Source organism: Electrophorus electricus, chromosome 1 (genome assembly GCF_013358815.1).
Source record: "Electrophorus electricus isolate fEleEle1 chromosome 1, fEleEle1.pri, whole genome shotgun sequence".
NCBI classification, from domain to species: Eukaryota; Metazoa; Chordata; class Actinopteri; order Gymnotiformes; family Gymnotidae; genus Electrophorus; species Electrophorus electricus.
In genome coordinates this window covers 32054665-32065067 of record NC_049535.1, presented here as the reverse complement: position 1 = coordinate 32065067, position 10403 = coordinate 32054665, and the positions used below count along the sequence as shown (strand labels likewise).

Genomic DNA, 10403 nt, shown 5'->3' with positions numbered 1-10403 from the left:
ACTGTATATTGCAACCAGTTGTTTTCAAGCTCCATGTCACACAGATAGAGTTGGGCCTGAGAAACATACCCACACACACAGGGCTGGGTGGGGAAAACGCGCCCACCCGCACACACAGGGCTGGGTGGGGAAAACGCGCCCACCCGCACACACAGGGCTGGGTGGGGAAAACGCGCCCACCCGCACACACAGGGCTGGGTGGGGAAAATGCACACCCACACACACACAGGGCTGGGTGGGGAAGACGCATACCCACCCGCACACACTGGGTTGGGAAGACGCACACACACAGGGCTCTGTTTGGAAATACACACACCCACACATAGCATGTGCTGGGCTTCACATTGTGTCTCCATGTGTATAAAGCAGTTCTAGAGATGAGGGGGGCATGTGTGTGTGTGTGTGTCAGCTGCCTGATGAACTCCTTTTCACTCCTTCATTGAGTTGTTGATTATTGTATTTTTTATGGAACTTTTACTTCTTTTTGCTTTTACGTCTTATGTTGTCTTTACAAGACCAGGCTGTGTTGTTTTACAAACCAAATAAAGGTGATCGAATTATCAGGCAAGTTTTGACTCCGAAACAGTGGGAAAACAAGTCAACAGAAACTAGAACGTATGTGTGTGCGCGTTCGTGTAAGTGAACAGCCAAGCTAAAATGAACAGTTGCGTGCAGGAGCTCCAATCAGCCTGAGAGTGATGTGTCAGCAGCCAAACAGCTTAATGCCTGCTTCTGCCCAACGGTGTCACAGTGTTAATTTTAACTACTCCAATATGTTGTGGAGCCATACAACGCCCCCTGTGCCAAATAGCACTACCAGATGGCACCAATTGGCTACGATTTCCCTGGCATCACCCACCCAACAGTCGGGCTGACCGTGTGTGCACGCGCCACACTGTCAGTTTGTGTGTGTGCGCGTGCGTGCACGTGTGCTGGAAACGTACAGACATGCAAACACATGCACACGAGTCACACAAGCCCCAGGGTTGGTGTGAGGCAGTGGCGCATGTTTGCAGCGTTGGACAAGTTTGCGTGTGGAGAGGGGCTACGCCCACACCCTGGTGAAGCGCATCGCTATGGCGACAGGGTGTGAAGTGGCTTTGTAAACAAACGCAGTTGTATACAGAACGTGTGGCATACAGTTAGTGCACACAGATGAGCATGCGTTTCTTGTAGTGTGGAGAGAGTGGACACTTGAGAGTTCATGTTTATGTCCAGCGGTTAATACGTTCATATTATTAAGTCACTATGGCCTTAAGGCACTATGAAGTTAGACATTTGTATGTACACAAACATTTTTTTAGTGCGTGTGTAAATGCATACACGTTTTTGCACGTTGCACGGTTCGCTGCATATGCATGCACACATTCTCACACAGACAGGAAGTGATGTTCGTCCCTGTCACCCAGGAAACGGAGACTGTTGCTAAGATACGCTGACACTGTGATCTGATTCTAAACTCTGCTTCCCTCCCTCCCTCTCTCGCTCCCTTGCTCTCTCGCTCTCTCCCACACACGCTCTCTCGGATAGAGGCTCTTCTGTTTTCCAGTGACTGGAGCTCATCCCTCCCCTGCTACACGGGTCACATCAACAGCAGAACAAGCATGAGCTACAATCCCCACCTCGTCCTAGATTCGTCGTCTCCTTTCACTAAGATTCTCTAGCCAGTTGTGTTCTGGTGTGAGGGTGACTTGCTCCATAGTGAGTGAGACTCAGTGGGAAGTCCTTACAGGTCAGAGAGCCAGAGGGCTCCGGAATCTACGACGTTCCGGGCGTTCCAGTGTCTAAAACATTTCAGAGAGTTCCCTGTAGTGGAGTGTGTAGTGGAGTGGCTCAGGCAACGCCCACGAAAATGGTCTCCATAGTGTCTGGGCCTCACTGCAGAGGTGCATCACAGATCATCCTGATGAAGGAGGGTGATTGCTGAGCCACACCATGCAGGTGTGTGTTACTGTCTGTCTCTGTGAGCAGCTTGACGATGGAGAGCTCGATACACACTGCGAGACGTACAGCTGCTGGAGGAAACGGTTCAGACACCACAGGCTGAGGGTCACAGAGCCACACGCTAGAATTTACCTCACCTGGGAGGTCTGGGCGAGGCACAGGGTTGGACTATGCTACACGTTAACAGAAAATGAACCCGGAACATGATTCAGACTACTTCTATTATTCAGAATTTGAGCCAAAATTGTCGACCGAGGTTTCTAGTCACCTCACCTTCCACTGTGTCCAGACCAGCAGCTCCTGGTCCCAGTTTGCAGTTGGAAATAACTGATTCAACTCATCATGAGTTAATTAAACGTTTCACCTTGAGCTGGGTCGGGTGTGTCAGGGCAGTGCATTAGCTAGTCACTGCTGCCAGTCACGGCCCTGGTGAACTCCAGACAGTCCACGTGTTGATCCTGTCCCACCTCCCAGTACACTTCAAGTACACACAGCTTTAGTCAGGCTGGGAACTGGAACAGGGTTGTGGACTGTTCAGGAGACCCTGACCGGCCAGCTTGGAGCAGGGGAAACAGAAACTTGGCTAGTACATGGATGAGGTTCAGAGTCCTGCACAGTCTGGTGATGTCCTTGCTCAAACACCTGATTCGATGCATAAATTGGTTGTCAGGTTTACTATGTATCTCTGTCATCCGGAAGCCTCTTTGCTGATGCTGAGGCACTAAGTGGCTAGTGGGTATGTTTATTTAACTGTGTTAAACGAGTCAACTAAAGTGTAATGCTGTTGAAGATTGGCCCTCTCTCCTTGTTTTTACTGAGTTTTTGGAGGTCATGGTTTACTGCAGACTCCTGCATCTGGCACCAGTGTGTGTGTGTGTGTGTGTGTGTGTGTGTGTGTGTGTCTCTCTCTCTCTCTCTCTCTCTCTCTCTCTCTCTCTCTCTCCCACCCCCCCCCCCCCCCTTTGACCGGAGCAAGCCAGAGTAGCAATGTACCTCTCAGCAGGTGGGGTTGGCAACCACCCCTGCAGGAACCACAAGCCAAGATCTCCCTTCTGGGCAGGGATGGCCAGAGCTGGTTGGAGATGGTGGTCTTGATATAAATGTACAACTATTTGTGCTGCTACATCCATTTAGAAAATCTGTTTAATAATACAAGTTTCATCAATGCATCTTTATGCCTTAATCTTTCCACACTACACACTCCAGGATTAAAGTGAAATGGCAGTAAAGTAGAAACCTGCACTAGACTCAGCTGTTGTTGCCCTAACGTACCAATCTGAGCTCACAGAGGACTCGGTAACTGGCTAATGGTGAGCTGCAAACATTCAAAACAGGCTTGCACCAAAAGCTTGTGAAGATTACAAAACTCCGGGATGAGCTGCTCAAACCTGTGAATTTCCAGTGGCAGGAATTACATCACACCAGACAAACAAACCCTATAACTGTCTCAGTAATTCTGGAGTTGCATGTGGGAAAGAAACTTTCTTTCCTGTCCTCTGTCTCAGAAAAACTGAAAAAAGAATCTTGTGGACCAGTCAGGCCATAGATAAAGACATGGAGGCTTCTCAGGGCTGCGCTCCAACACCTCATTAACAGCTCTAGGACTCAATTAGAAACACTGGGCTTAGACTGGTTTACATGGTCTATGGCACTGGTGTAGCTTGAATTTTTTTATTATTTTTTTGAATGGGGAATTTCGGTGCTTGATGGCATCTTCTGTCAAATTGTCTAATCTGTTACCTTCCTGACAGGCACATAATTAAGTCGCCTAGCTGTCAGCCACAGGAAATGGTTCACGTTCGGACAAAGTCAGCATAAATAACCTACTGCGTGCAGCATATTTTGACATCTGCCCCAGGCACTGCTGCGATGAGGCGAAGTAAAAGCTGTTATGTGATCCGGGGAGGATGGTGATGAACGACGGTGATGACAGAGCCTGTGATCTGGAGAGGGTGATGTTGGAACAAGACGTGGCCTGGTGCTACCTTGAAGCAGCCGGGCATTCAAACATGAGACAACACAGTGTTGAGGCCTCACATGGAGCAGGCTCCTTAGCACTGCTAACTTGTTGCAAGGCTAGTGCATCTGAGGAGTGGGCGGGGCTGGCCCTGGGTCCTCACCCTGCGCATCCCAACATGGCTTGAGACTGTGACACAGCGTGGAGGAGAGGCCTCCGCCGGCACAGGTGCTGCTATGGTGGCTGCAAGCGCGCTCTCTCCTTGCCGTGAGCTGCATCGCTCTGCTTCTGCTGACACGTGGAGTCTACTCACGTTACGGCTGCACTCCCGAGGACACGCGCGCTCTTAGAGAGAAGAGGCGTGCGCAGGACCCAGGCAGAGTACACACACGCACATTGCGGAACAGACACCGACCCGGGCAGCTGGGATGGCTAGTTTTGGAAGGGGAAGCTGAGGGGGGGGTCCGGATTGTCCCTAAATGGAGGGTTGAAGACAGTAAAGTGAAAGATTAGAGCACGCCAGGGGGACGGCGGGTTAGAGAGGCAGGGAGCTCACTGCTCAAATCAGCGGGGATGAGGAGAGGAAGCAGCCATTGAGAAGAGCAGGAGCTCCACAAAGACTTCAACATGGTGGGGGGTTCTGTGGAAGAAAAGAAGGGGCGAGAGAGAGAGAGAGAGAGAGAGAGAGAGGCAAAGAGTGTGAGTGTTTATGTGTGTCTGCGTGTGTGAGAGAGAGAGAGAGAGAGAGAGAGAGAGGGAACAGGAGGGGAGGGAGGGATATCCACTGCACTGTTGTGTGACTGGAAATTTAATAGAGAGAAAGAGTGAGAGAGGGAGGAAGCGAGAGAGAGGGACAGAGAGGGACAGACAGAGAGAGAGAGAGAGAGAGAGAGAGAGAGAGAGAGAGAGAGAGAGAGAGAGAGAGAGAGAGGGAGAGGGCGGGCAGAGGCGTGCAGTCAGAGGAATAAACACTGGGATACTGAGTACATCCACTGCTATAGGAATCCAGGGGAGTGAACACAAACAGGCCCTGGCATTGCATCCAGCCTCGCGTGTGTGCGCGCGCGCCACCATGCGCACATGTATTCAGTGGAGTGAGAATTCTGCTGTGTACTGCAGAGAAAAGACGAGTGTGGAGGTGGCGAGGAGAACAGGAGGAGAGGAAGGTGGTGTAGGAACAGACAGACAGGGCATGGGCCATAAACCCACCCTCGTGCCCCGGGCGCCGAGGCACGTGCTCCTCGCGGTTGTGCTCAGGTAAACGAATTAAAAACGTCCTTAAGATACTCGGAAATTACTGCCCCGTTTCCATAAAATACTGGAGGGGAAAGAATGATATGAGGGATTATAAAATGGTGATTAGAGCTGAATTGATAACATGCTATATTCAGACCCAGGGAATCAGTCACTCTCACATGAATCTTTCTCGCTCTCTCTCTTTACGCGCGCACACACACACACACACACACACACACACACACACACACACACACACACACACACACTCCCTCCCTCCTCTCACACTTCGTTTACCCCCCCCCCCCTTCAATCACATTAGGGACTTGTCGCCCCCCCCCCCCCCCCCCCCCCGCCAAAAAAAAAATAAAAAAAAATATCGGGCTGTATCTGGTAGGACGATGCATCGCCGCAATAAACCGGCAAGAAACGGATTGCCGAAGATATTGAAATAAAGCCATAGGTAAGCGAACTCGAGGGGTGGGGCCAGCAGACTTTGCGCTTCAGCGTTGCCAAGGTAACGCACAGCCTGCACCCCCGCCCCCTCTCGCGCGCACACACACAGGTGTGAACTGAAAACGTCTTCAGACCGAGTGATACGTCTCAGAGGTTTTAGTCCTGTATATGATGTCGATGCGCGCCGTAAAGCCGCGCTCGGGTGCAGCGTCTCCTGCCTAAAGCGGAGCACGCTGATTAGCGCGTGACACGCGACGTGCATGTAATGCGGCCTTCCTGAGAAGTGTGGGGGGGGGGGCTCCAGACCTTATAGTTGTTCAGCCCATGCAATTTGTGATCTCAACACCTCGCACGCTGCAGTACTTTCGTGGCGAAGGGATGAGACACGCCGTCCCGCTCAAGTGGCCCACTGATGGACTCTAACGCGTAAAGCCACGCGGCGGGTCTGGAATTGGTTCGTATTTAACGGCGCTTTTGCAACGCGAGGAGTCCAGGGTTGCTTCATATTTAACGGCACTTTTAAGGCCGCGTAGATTACTATATCTTATACATTTACTACCGTCGTGAGCATACGCGTTCTTGGAACAATCTTTGTCAGCTGTTGCCTTTTCACGTGCTCCATATGCCGCCTGTCCAATGCGCAAATGTGTCGGTTTGAGACTTATGGGCCATTTAATGGTCCTTTAAGCGTCGGAATAGTGCATCTGTTCTCTGAGTTTATACATGTGTTATTCAAGGGAAGACCGCGTCTCGTTAAGCTGGTGATGATCATCTCTCCGTCTTCCGTCTAACCGAACGCACGGGCTCCGCTTTGGCTGTTCGGCAGCAGCTGTGTTTCCTGCGCTGCGAAAGGGTGAATCAATTAGAGAGAGAGAGAGAGAGAGAGAGAGAGAGAGAGAGAGAGAGAGAGAGAGAGAGAGCGAGCGAGCGAGCGAGCGAGCGTGAGAGAGTGAGTTAGACTGAAAGAGCTGAAAGCACGAGGGAGACGGAGAAAAGACCGTAGAGGAGACGCTCCACTCCGCATCTGTGCTGTTTGAGGGATATATACTGTTATAAAAAGGTAAGAATGAATACAATAATATCGTTGCTATGCGACTGCATTAATGTGGTCGTTCGGGATAATGCTTTCGATGGTAAATGAATGTAAACAATTTTAGTACATTCCATTGCTTGCGCGATTTTAAATGCAAGCCAGAAACGTTCAGCGACAGAAGAGCCCTAGATGAACTGCGTCCATGGCTTAGATAGCAACAATGCGTCAGTCCGACTCTGCGTGCGCTTCTGTGCCCGCGATGTGTGGATGTGTTCGGGCGTGCGCGCGCTGGCGCGCAGCATTGTCAACCAAATAAATTGGTATAACAAGAATAATTTCACAGTAATGTGGCGATTGAGCAACGCAAATTGACACACGCACCATTCATTGATGGTTTACGAAATAACTGGAAATGAACCGGATTAAGATAGAATGGAATAAGGTAGCAGCAAAGCGGGGTTATTGAGTCTTCTCATTTACGCAAAAAAAAGTTTAAGTGATTTATTACCTCTCTCGTGCTGGTGAAACCTTATGATGTCACGATACAGCGTTGCAGTAATTTGCACCGAATATTGTTCGCTAATAACCATTATTCACCCTGGGAATAATGTTGATAACTATCTATCATTTAGAGGACTAGGCACTTATTATCCTGTCATACCATGCAGATGGTGAAGTTTCCCTGGTGTTAGTTTGGAAAGATCTCGTTATTGCGCAATACATGTCTATGGCCCTGTTATCTCGAAACTTGCGACAGAAACTAAAGTATTTCTCTATTTTTGATGCTGTACCTGGTGCTCAATGTGGTTGCTGTGGCGCGTGGGCTAAGCCACGCACATAGATCCCCGCAGACAAACCTCGCGAACAAGGAGTTGATAGATACTCGAGGCATCCACTGCAGACTGTGCGGCGGCAGAAAAGGATTCAGGCTGAACGATAATAAAGCGGCAGTATGTAGCCTGGCGCGGGCTTGTGTCTGGAGTCGCTCATCAGCTCCAAGAATTGGCATATGGGGCAGTGGGACAGGGTCTGAACCAAAAGCTCATAATGCAGGATGTTCTCCTGCCGGGACGGATACAGTTCTCCAGGCTCCAGGCCTGGCTCCCACACGCAGCGTCCAATGCTCTCCTGAAACGTATGTCACAGGTCGCGGCATCTCAGCGGTCCTGCTTTGATAGCCTGTCATCGTGTGCAACGATTATCACCTGACACTCGGACTGCTTTTCCCCACCCGTCACAAAGGTCAAACAGAAACGCATGGGATTGGGAAGGAAACCGTGTGACTGCATTGTGTTTTGACTGCAGTCACAGAGTAGAGAAAAGAAAGTGGTGTAACTGAAGAGTTAAGTGTTGAAACGCTGCTCCGTTAAGGAGCTGTTAGTAGGACAGGCAGAGCCTCTTAGCCCAAGGGACCCGACGTTCTCCAGCGTTTCCCAGCGGTTGCAGGCCACTGTGTGCACCGCTGAGCTACCCAGAGTGCTTTGCTAGTGCTGCCGGTCTCGTCTTACATTGCTAGCATGTCCCAAAATGTTGGCAATTGCGTGCAAGTGTTGAGTTGGTGGTTGCCAATGTTGACTTTGTCTGTACAAATGTTGAGTTAATTAAGATGATGGTCATGTGCCATTATTGCGTTGGTGGGTCTGTGCCAGTGTTGAATTGGTGGTTGTGGACCAGTGTTGAGTTGTGTGCCTGTGTGGAGTTGGTGGGTCTGTGCCAGTGTTGAGTTGTTGTGTGTCAGTGTTGAATTTGTCTGTGTGAGTGTACTAGTACCAGTTAGTGCACTAGTATACAGAACACAAGTCTAAACACATCAGTCTAAACACACCTCAGCACTCTAATGTTGGCAGATGACTTTGGACGGCCCATAAACAATAATGGTGACAGGGCAGATGAAGTGGTGTGGCCAGGGCCCTGCTGGGACTCTTAAAGGGGCAGGTGCATAAAGATAAAAAGCATGGATTAAAAACATCAACTATGCCATGTCCTGCTCAGACAACTGGATTAAAACATCATCTACACTAGGAGTTGCTCAAACAACTGGATTAAAACATCAACTATGCCATGTCCTGCTCAAACAATGGAATAAAAACATCATCTACACCGCTCAAACAACTGGATTAAAATATCAACTAAACCATGACCTGCTCAAACATCTGGATTAAAACATCAGATGCACCTCGACCTGCTCAAACATCCGGATTAAAACATCAGATGCACCTCGACCTGCTCAAACATCCGGATTAAAACATCAGATGCACCTCGACCTGCTCAAACATCCGGATTAAAACATCAGATGCACCTCGTGAGGACTGAACTGCCTCACACGGTTCCTCTCCGTTTTCTTTGTGTTTTTTCTTTTTCCAGGCACCATTCCTCTAACTACAGAAGCGAAGCTCAAACAAATGACTGAATTATGAAGAGCAAACGGCTGCAAAGCAAACTGTGAAAGATAATCTGTTTTAGGATGAAAATGGATGCAAATGCTCAGTAATGTAAGGGGCGATTGGATGGGAAGCGTTGTCTTGCCGACTACATACACACCAGAACTCCGAAAACTCTGATCCGTGCAGGCAGCGCTCCGAAGCCACACGTCTCTGTGTTGCCTTTTTCCCAGTGAATTCATTCCCAATTAACACTATAACAGTTAAATACGAGTCAACATATGCTGTTGAAATTCAGTCAGATTTAAACGTGTTTAATTCAAAAGTCTCACCGTCTCCACATCAGATGTAGGTGTAGATGTAGGTACTTGAGCATCACACACACACACACACACACACACACACACACACACACACACACACACAGAGACAGAGTGTTCAGTTTGTTGGTGAAAAGTGAATATTAGCATGTCCTGGACCTTTGGCTTTAGAGGGAGAGGGAGTGAGGGGGCATGGCTATCCAGCCTACCCTTCCTCTAGCCCCGCCTTCTGGGGGGCACTGCTTAGTGAAACACGTTTCCTCTGCCGAGTTCCCTTGGCAACAGAAGGCACGGCGCACAGTCGTGTTCAGGCGAACGCCGTTGTACCTGCGACACGCCGGGCAGGGCTGTACGGGATCCGCCGCGTGCAGCTAAGGGACAGACGTTTGTTGGTAAACAAAGCGTTCCTCTCCTGTCCTTCACAGATATTGCAGCAATTAGAGCGTGTTGTGGATGCGTGCGCTGTAGAGAGCCCTGCTGGATCCAGGCTTGAGAAGATCTTGTAAAAAGACCTCTGTTGTTGATTAGACAGAGGCCAAGCCTGGCTCGCGCCCAGCACGCCGCTTTCATAAAATAAAATAAATAAAAAATCTCCCAGCATGCTCGGTTTAGAGCACGTTAACAAGCTCCTGGCGTCCCCTGAGCGGCTGAAGGGTGCTGTTCACAGGAAGTGGCGTTTTCTTGTGTACTCAGTCAGGAGTGTTGGCGCGAGAGCTCGTGTGATAGTTTATGAATTATCCTGGTGACGACCTCATCACTCCCCGTTCGTCAGCTTCCGCGTCGTCCTCCGGCCACCTGCAGCTGTCCGCATCCTAAATTACATTCAATTCCAACTGACACCCATTTCCAAATGACCAGATTCTGTACCTATTGTTTCTAGTAGTATCTTTTTATTGCTGAAAACAACTCATGCCTTATTTTTAACTCGCCTGGGTATACTGGTGATGGTTTACCTGTCAGAGAGAAGAACTTTCAAAGGGAACAGTCCAACCAACCTCTCTGCTCTCTCAAACTCCATTTCCCACAAACCCACTGATTGCCAGGTCCTCCTAGGCTTCCTCCCGGTGTGATCGCCC

General features: G+C 49.6%; 2 protein-coding genes across 5 annotated transcripts in view; both read left to right on the top strand.

Moving 5' to 3' along the window:
• Positions 1-250, top strand: part of med25 (mediator complex subunit 25) — a 13305-nt gene extending 13055 nt beyond the window's left edge. For all 3 annotated transcript variants that reach the window (XM_035533534.1, XM_035533537.1, XM_035533530.1), the window contains one exon: positions 1-250. This exon is cut by the window's left edge and continues 293 nt beyond it. The gene's annotated coding sequence lies outside the window, so the exon portion shown is untranslated.
• A 6307-nt stretch (positions 251-6557) lies between these two features.
• Positions 6558-10403, top strand: part of lrrc4ba (leucine rich repeat containing 4Ba) — a 34639-nt gene continuing 30793 nt past the window's right edge. For both annotated transcript variants that reach the window (XM_035530020.1, XM_035530016.1), the window contains exon 1: positions 6558-6653. The gene's annotated coding sequence lies outside the window, so the exon portion shown is untranslated. The remainder of the gene's footprint in view (positions 6654-10403) is intronic.